We start from the raw sequence: 6,000 nt of genomic DNA, 5'->3' as shown, positions 1-6,000 counted from the left end.
AATAAGGCATTTTTCAAATCCTTGAGAGCCAGGCGTCAGGGCCTGTAAGGCCTGGCAAGGATAATTTACGAAGGACCTAATACAGCAAAGCACTTAAGCATGTGCTTAAATGGCTGTGCTGAATAGGGGTGGATTGATTAATTAGGGCCTAAAGATATATGTTAAAAAAATAAAATAAAATTCTTGGTCTCAGTTACTGCCACAAAAAGAGAGAGAAACTGATACAAATTTCCTAGGACTTGAAAAGAAAATGTTGAAGGAAATCAAAAGCATCATGCCCAAAAGGGTGGTTGAGAAATTAAAATGTTTAAACAATGACCAAACTCCAGAACCTGATTCATTCTGTCTTAGAACACTGAAGGAATAGAATTTATACAATAGAATCGAGATTGTGGAAAACTGCATTTGATTATTTCAGAACAGGGAAGGTATGGATGGAGTTGAAAGGTGTTATTACAATATTGAGCCTGATCTTAGGGAAGGATTAAGTAAAGTGTTATTTTGTAAATTTGACTTCATAATAGAGATACCAAAACACTTCTAAGGGACTAGATAAAGGGCCATCTAGACATTTATTTTAAATGAGGCCAATCAGCAGTAATTTACAAATACGTAATTAATCCTAGTCACATTTTAGGAGTGTTCAGTGACTAGAAACAGGAACGTAATAAATTGTGGATTTGGTAGAGGCTTTTTTAGATACAGTAGTGCTCAAAGGGCTAATCTCCTTCTGTTTACCAAGTATTGCAGGTGAAACTTTAGAGAACAGAACTTCAGTAGAAAGGCAAAGTAATTTTTAGTGATGAGTATTGAAACAACACAAGGAATTGTATGCACTTTATATTTACAGACCTTGGGCCAGGGAATTTGCAGTATGATTTAAAAAAAAATTGGTGTTAGAGAACTGGGAACTGGGAGTTACAGTGGAGGAGGTAAGCAAAATACTGTACTTCTCAATGCGTTACATGGACTAAGGGTACATCTACACTGCAGCTGGAGCACGTTCCCCAGCTTGGATAGACATGCACTAACTCTGCTTGAGCTAAGAGCACAGACAGATAAGCAAGGTGAACAATTCATGGTAAAGTAAGATAAGGCTTTGGGACAGACAAAGCCAAAGAAACAAGAGATGTAGGAAAATAACCTCCATGATTGTATTACGCCCAACACAGCGAAAAGCAAACTAGAAAGGTTGATGCCTTTATTGCATTGCAAATGTTACTGTCAGTGCATTAAAGCAAACATAGGAGAATGAAATATAAGTCATATGAAATTATCCGAACGCCGTACAAAGGACCAGGAGGCTGCATTTGCAATAATGTATATAGCTTTTGTTATCTGTGTGAGATAGAATCAGAGAAGATGCTGCAGCAGAGCGCAGCCCTTTTTTTTTTTTCCTATGCTCCTGACCACTCTCGCTTTCTGTTGTACACTTACATGTACCATAATGCTGAACACTGTACTGACCATGTTCATTAAAATTAATCTGTTTAATGTAAAGACTCGTGGTTACTTGCCACAGTCTTGCAAACATGTCTTCAAGAAGAAGCGCTGCAGTGTGCGCTCAGAGTTAGGACCTTCAGACCGTGGCTTCTTTCCCAGTAAACTGAAAGAGCAGCTCTCATGCTTTCTTCCGCCAGTTTGTTACCTGCAGCTATTTATCTTCTTCAACTCTATTGGCTATTGTTATGTTTGTGCAAGTAATAGGAGGCGTTTTATAAAAAGCAATGTAGAAATCAAGAGGACTTGCAGAAGTGATAAAATATGATGCACTGCAAGTGTTTTACCAATATATTGTGTGCTAAGCTCCCATTTACCTTAATACAATTCAGTGAGACACAAATAAAATCTCTGGCTGCAAGTGTGAGCACTCTTTGTTTTGTTTTGTCAGCCTTCCGAATCATGTTTGGTGTGTACCTTTCTGGGTCTGGAAGGTCCTTCGGGCAGCTGCCAATTTGAGCACAGTCCTGCACTGGCAGTTGTGCGGGGCAGCAGTGCCCCAGGGGGCTTGCAGGGAGACAGAACTCCCCCCGCCCAGAACTCCCTGATGTGCACAGGGGAATGCCTATTGAGGCTGCCTTTTGTGAGCTGCCTACGTTCCCTCCTCCGTGTCTCAGTCCCCCTTCACAGACCCTGCGTCCTTCCCACACTTCCACACTGCCTACAGGGAGTTTTACACCCCTTGGAGAGCATGGAAGGAACTGCCCATTTAGTTCCCTGAATGAAGGGGCTGAAATTGTGCCTGGCCCCAGGGCCACCCGGGGAGGGGGGGGCAATTTGCCCCAGGCCCCGCAGGGGTCCTTCACTCACTCCGGGGGCCCCGGAAAACTCTCGCGGGGCCTGGGCCCCCGGAGCTTCTTCCATCCCGGGTCTTCGATGGCGGGTCCCAGAGCGGAAGGATCCCCCCACTGCTGAATTAGCGCCAAAGTGGGGTCCCCCGCCGCCGAAGACCTCAGACCCCCTGAATCCTCTGGGCAGCCCTGCCTGGCCCTTACCTTATGTAGACTGTGAAATAGTTCCCAAAGTGCATGAGAGTAGGGTTCAGGCCTTTGAACTGAGCCTAGGGTGACCAGACAGCAAGTGTGAAAAATCAGGACAGGGGTGGGGGGGAGGTAATAGGCTTCTATATAAGAAAAAGCCTCAAATATCAGGACTGTCCCTATAAAATCGGGTCACCTGGTCACCCTAACTGAGCCCCCCCAACTCAGCAAAGAATATCAGCACTTGCTCAAGGGTAAGCACGTGGGTAGTGCCATTGAGCCCCTGCAGTAAATAGCTCTCTTTGCACTTGATAGCTGAGATACCCACAGAAGCATGCTCCCTGCAGCCTCCCTTAGCTATGCACTTTGAGCTCAGTGAAAAATTGTGTAGGCTAGGTTGTGTATGCACCACATGCAATTTTCAGAGGCTTAGAATGGTGACCATTCTGCAACCTAAAGGGGTTGCTGCTTCCTCTGCTGCAGTGCTGAGGGAATAATGCCTTGTATTTACTTTGAAATAAAAGATTATGCTAAAGTTAGGGGCTCAAACTACAAAGTATGGCTTGTGATGCAGACCAGAATCTCTCCAGTGTTTAAGGTGTTTGGATCCAGGATTTTGTAATCAAGCTCATTTCTAGTCAAAATGGGGTTAAGGAGTGTTAAACTGATCTCCCAAATACATGCATTTTCCTAGCAGGAATAATCTGTGCAATAATCTAGAAATGTTCTGAATCATTGTTCAATGTTCTTGGAAGATTATCCCATTTAATTTGGAGCTAATTCCACCTTCACTGCACTACGGATGCACTTGAGGTGCTCTGTGGTGTTTAATTTGGGTTCTTTTGAATGCCAGATGCAGAGAATTAGTGTAATTATAGTTTGTAACTCAGCTTTTAAAGGCTGTTTCCTTTTTAGTGAGTATAAAGAGTATATAAATTGTTTTAAATGTTTTAGTGAGTATTGATGTCACTGGAAAATTATCCAGCTGGAAATAAAATGGAAATTCTTTGTCATCACCATAGTTGTCTTTAAAAAGGAACCTGTCTGTACAGACTTTACAGCATGTGTTTTGCTGTCCTTTGTTCAATTAATTCATGGCCTCAGTCCACTTCCTAGCAGACGGATGTTTACATGGCAAAATCACTGCCACAGCTGGCACCATTGCTGCACCAAAAGGACTGAATGGGCATAGGCACTACAATAAAGCTCTCACCTGTACAACTGGCCCTTCCAGGTCAGGGTAAGGCTCCTCAACAGGCCAAGTGAAGGGAAACTTGCAGTGCCACTGTGCATGGTGTGGCTCGTAGTTTTGCCTTGCAAACATTCTGTGAATTAAGAGGATCCATCTACACTACAGAAACCACACCATCTTAGCTACTATGCTAGCATAACTCCATAGTGCAGTCACAGCCTACGCTAATGGAAGGGGGTTTTCCATCAATCTAGGAACCTCCCCCTGCCCCCCAAATGACAGTAACTACATCAATGGAAGCATTCTTCCTTTGACACAGCCGCATCTATGGTGGTGTTAGGATGGCATAGCTACATTGGTCAGGATTCTGGAAAAAAACAACACCCTTGGACTGATCCAACTATGTTGACCTAACTTTTAAGTGTAGGGCAAGCCAGTGATTTCAGTATCCAGGGCTGTCAATTCAGCACCTTTCATGAGCACTTTTAAGTGCATTAAAGTTTTTTAAAATAACGGATTAAAATCTGTAAATGTAGCTAAAATGCTAAAATCTTGCTTTAATACTAACAACCACAACTGCTGGATTTTAATACAGGATGGGACAAAAAAATGAATTTTCTTGTCCAGATAATTGGCTAAAATTACAATTCATTTCTGGTGCCTGTCTCTTCTGTCAGTCAGATTGCTGACAGTCAGTCATCACTGTCCACCCAAGGAGATGCTGACTTTCAGATTTTGTATACACTAAAGAATTGACTGTCTTTGGAATACTCCTAAATTTCCTGCATGTTTGATCAGCTCTCCCAGTGGGAACTGAAATAAAGAAGTTATATGTATTGCAAACCTAGATTAAACTTCTGCAAAATTGGGAAGCTTGTGCTCCTGTGTAAACTACTTCCATGCTCCATAACTTACCAAGCATGTGGGACAAAATGCACTACCAGTGCTTCCTGATACAAATCATCATCTCTGATGTGTCTTTTTAAAGCAAGGCATCAGTGGGAATCACATGAGAAAGGAATATTTGTTTTGACCAGTCACATTGACATTAACCAGGAGATTGAACATTATGTCTACATTGGGTAGAGTTGTGAACCTGCAGTGATGTGGCTAAAGAAATATTTTTGCCTTTAATACAGATTTATTTTGCAGCACAGTGATTAGGTGTTTCCCTTATGTTTCCATAAGAGAAGTTGAGGTGCAAAGTTGCCCACAAAGGAAGCCATTGGTAAGTTTTCCTTATCTCCCTTTGCTACTCTGGACGTGCATCCTCCTGAATCCTCATTTGGCTATAAGTCTGAAAACATCACTGTTCTAAGGAGAATAGACTGCATCCATGCTGAACTCCCATAGATTATCTATTGGGTTCCAACATGGATGGGGGAGTGTATATAGCAGGCCATATGAACTGAAGGTCATGCATGTAGATCTCAAGAGGAAGCTTTCTGGAATTTATTCTTATGGCAAGTGCCTGCTCATAAATTCATCAAAGGAAGTTGTGGTGTCTTTTGTGGAAACAGGGAAGCTCGAGCAGTCTAAATTGGGACATGGGCAGTGATTTTTCAGTTATGCATATTTATGGTAACGCATACGACAACTGACTATGTTGTTTGAAGGGATAAATGAGCAGGGATAGTGCACTGTCTATTTATAGAAGTCCAGTCGTCCCTGTATGTAGCGATCTGTGTTGTGATATACAGGCCCTGTTTTCCCTTTCTGTGATGCTCCTGTTAATTGGTAGTGTAATGAGCAGAGCCCTACCAAATTCATGGCCATGAAAAACACGTCACAGACTGAAATCCGGTCTCTCCCCGTGAAATTTGGTCTTTTGCGTGCTTTTACCCTATACTATACAGATTTCATGGGGAGACCAGTGTTTCTCAAACTGGGAGTCCTGACCCAAAAGCGAGTTGCAGGGGGGTCACAAGGTTATTTTAGGAGGGGCCATGGTATTGCCACCCTCACTTCTGCATTGCCTTCAGAGCTGGGCGGCCAGAAAGTGGCGGATGTTGGCCAGGTACCCAGTTCTGATGGCAGAGACCCCCGCCACCCGCAGCACAGAAGTAAGGGTGGCAATACCATACCATGCCATGCCATCCTTACTTCTGTGCTGCTGCCTTCAGAGCTGGGTGGCCGGAGAGTGGTGGCTGCTGACTGAGAGTGGCGGCTGCTGACAGCTCTGAAGGCAGCTCTGCAGGCAGCAGCGCAGAAGTAAGGGTGGCAATACCATACCAGGCCATCCTTACTTCTGTGCTGCTGCTGGCAGCAGCTCTGCCTTCAGAGCTGGTTTCCCGGCAAGCAGCCACAGCTTTCCACTGCCCAGCTCTG

At 43.8% G+C, this 6,000-nt stretch overlaps 1 protein-coding gene across 1 annotated transcript in view; it reads left to right on the top strand.

The window, feature by feature from the left end:
• The first annotated feature begins 395 nt into the window (after positions 1-395).
• The window catches only part of DAB1 (DAB adaptor protein 1), a 418,072-nt gene continuing 412,467 nt past the window's right edge, over positions 396-6,000 (top strand). The window contains exons 1-2 of the mRNA XM_045028235.1: positions 396-428; positions 4,825-4,900. The gene's annotated coding sequence lies outside the window, so the exon portion shown is untranslated. The remainder of the gene's footprint in view (positions 429-4,824; positions 4,901-6,000) is intronic.

The sequence above is a fragment of the Mauremys mutica genome, chromosome 8 (genome assembly GCF_020497125.1).
Source record: "Mauremys mutica isolate MM-2020 ecotype Southern chromosome 8, ASM2049712v1, whole genome shotgun sequence".
Lineage (NCBI taxonomy): Eukaryota > Metazoa > Chordata > Testudines > Geoemydidae > Mauremys > Mauremys mutica.
Note: the sequence above shows the minus strand (reverse complement) of the source record. Positions and strands in the feature narration are given on the sequence as shown.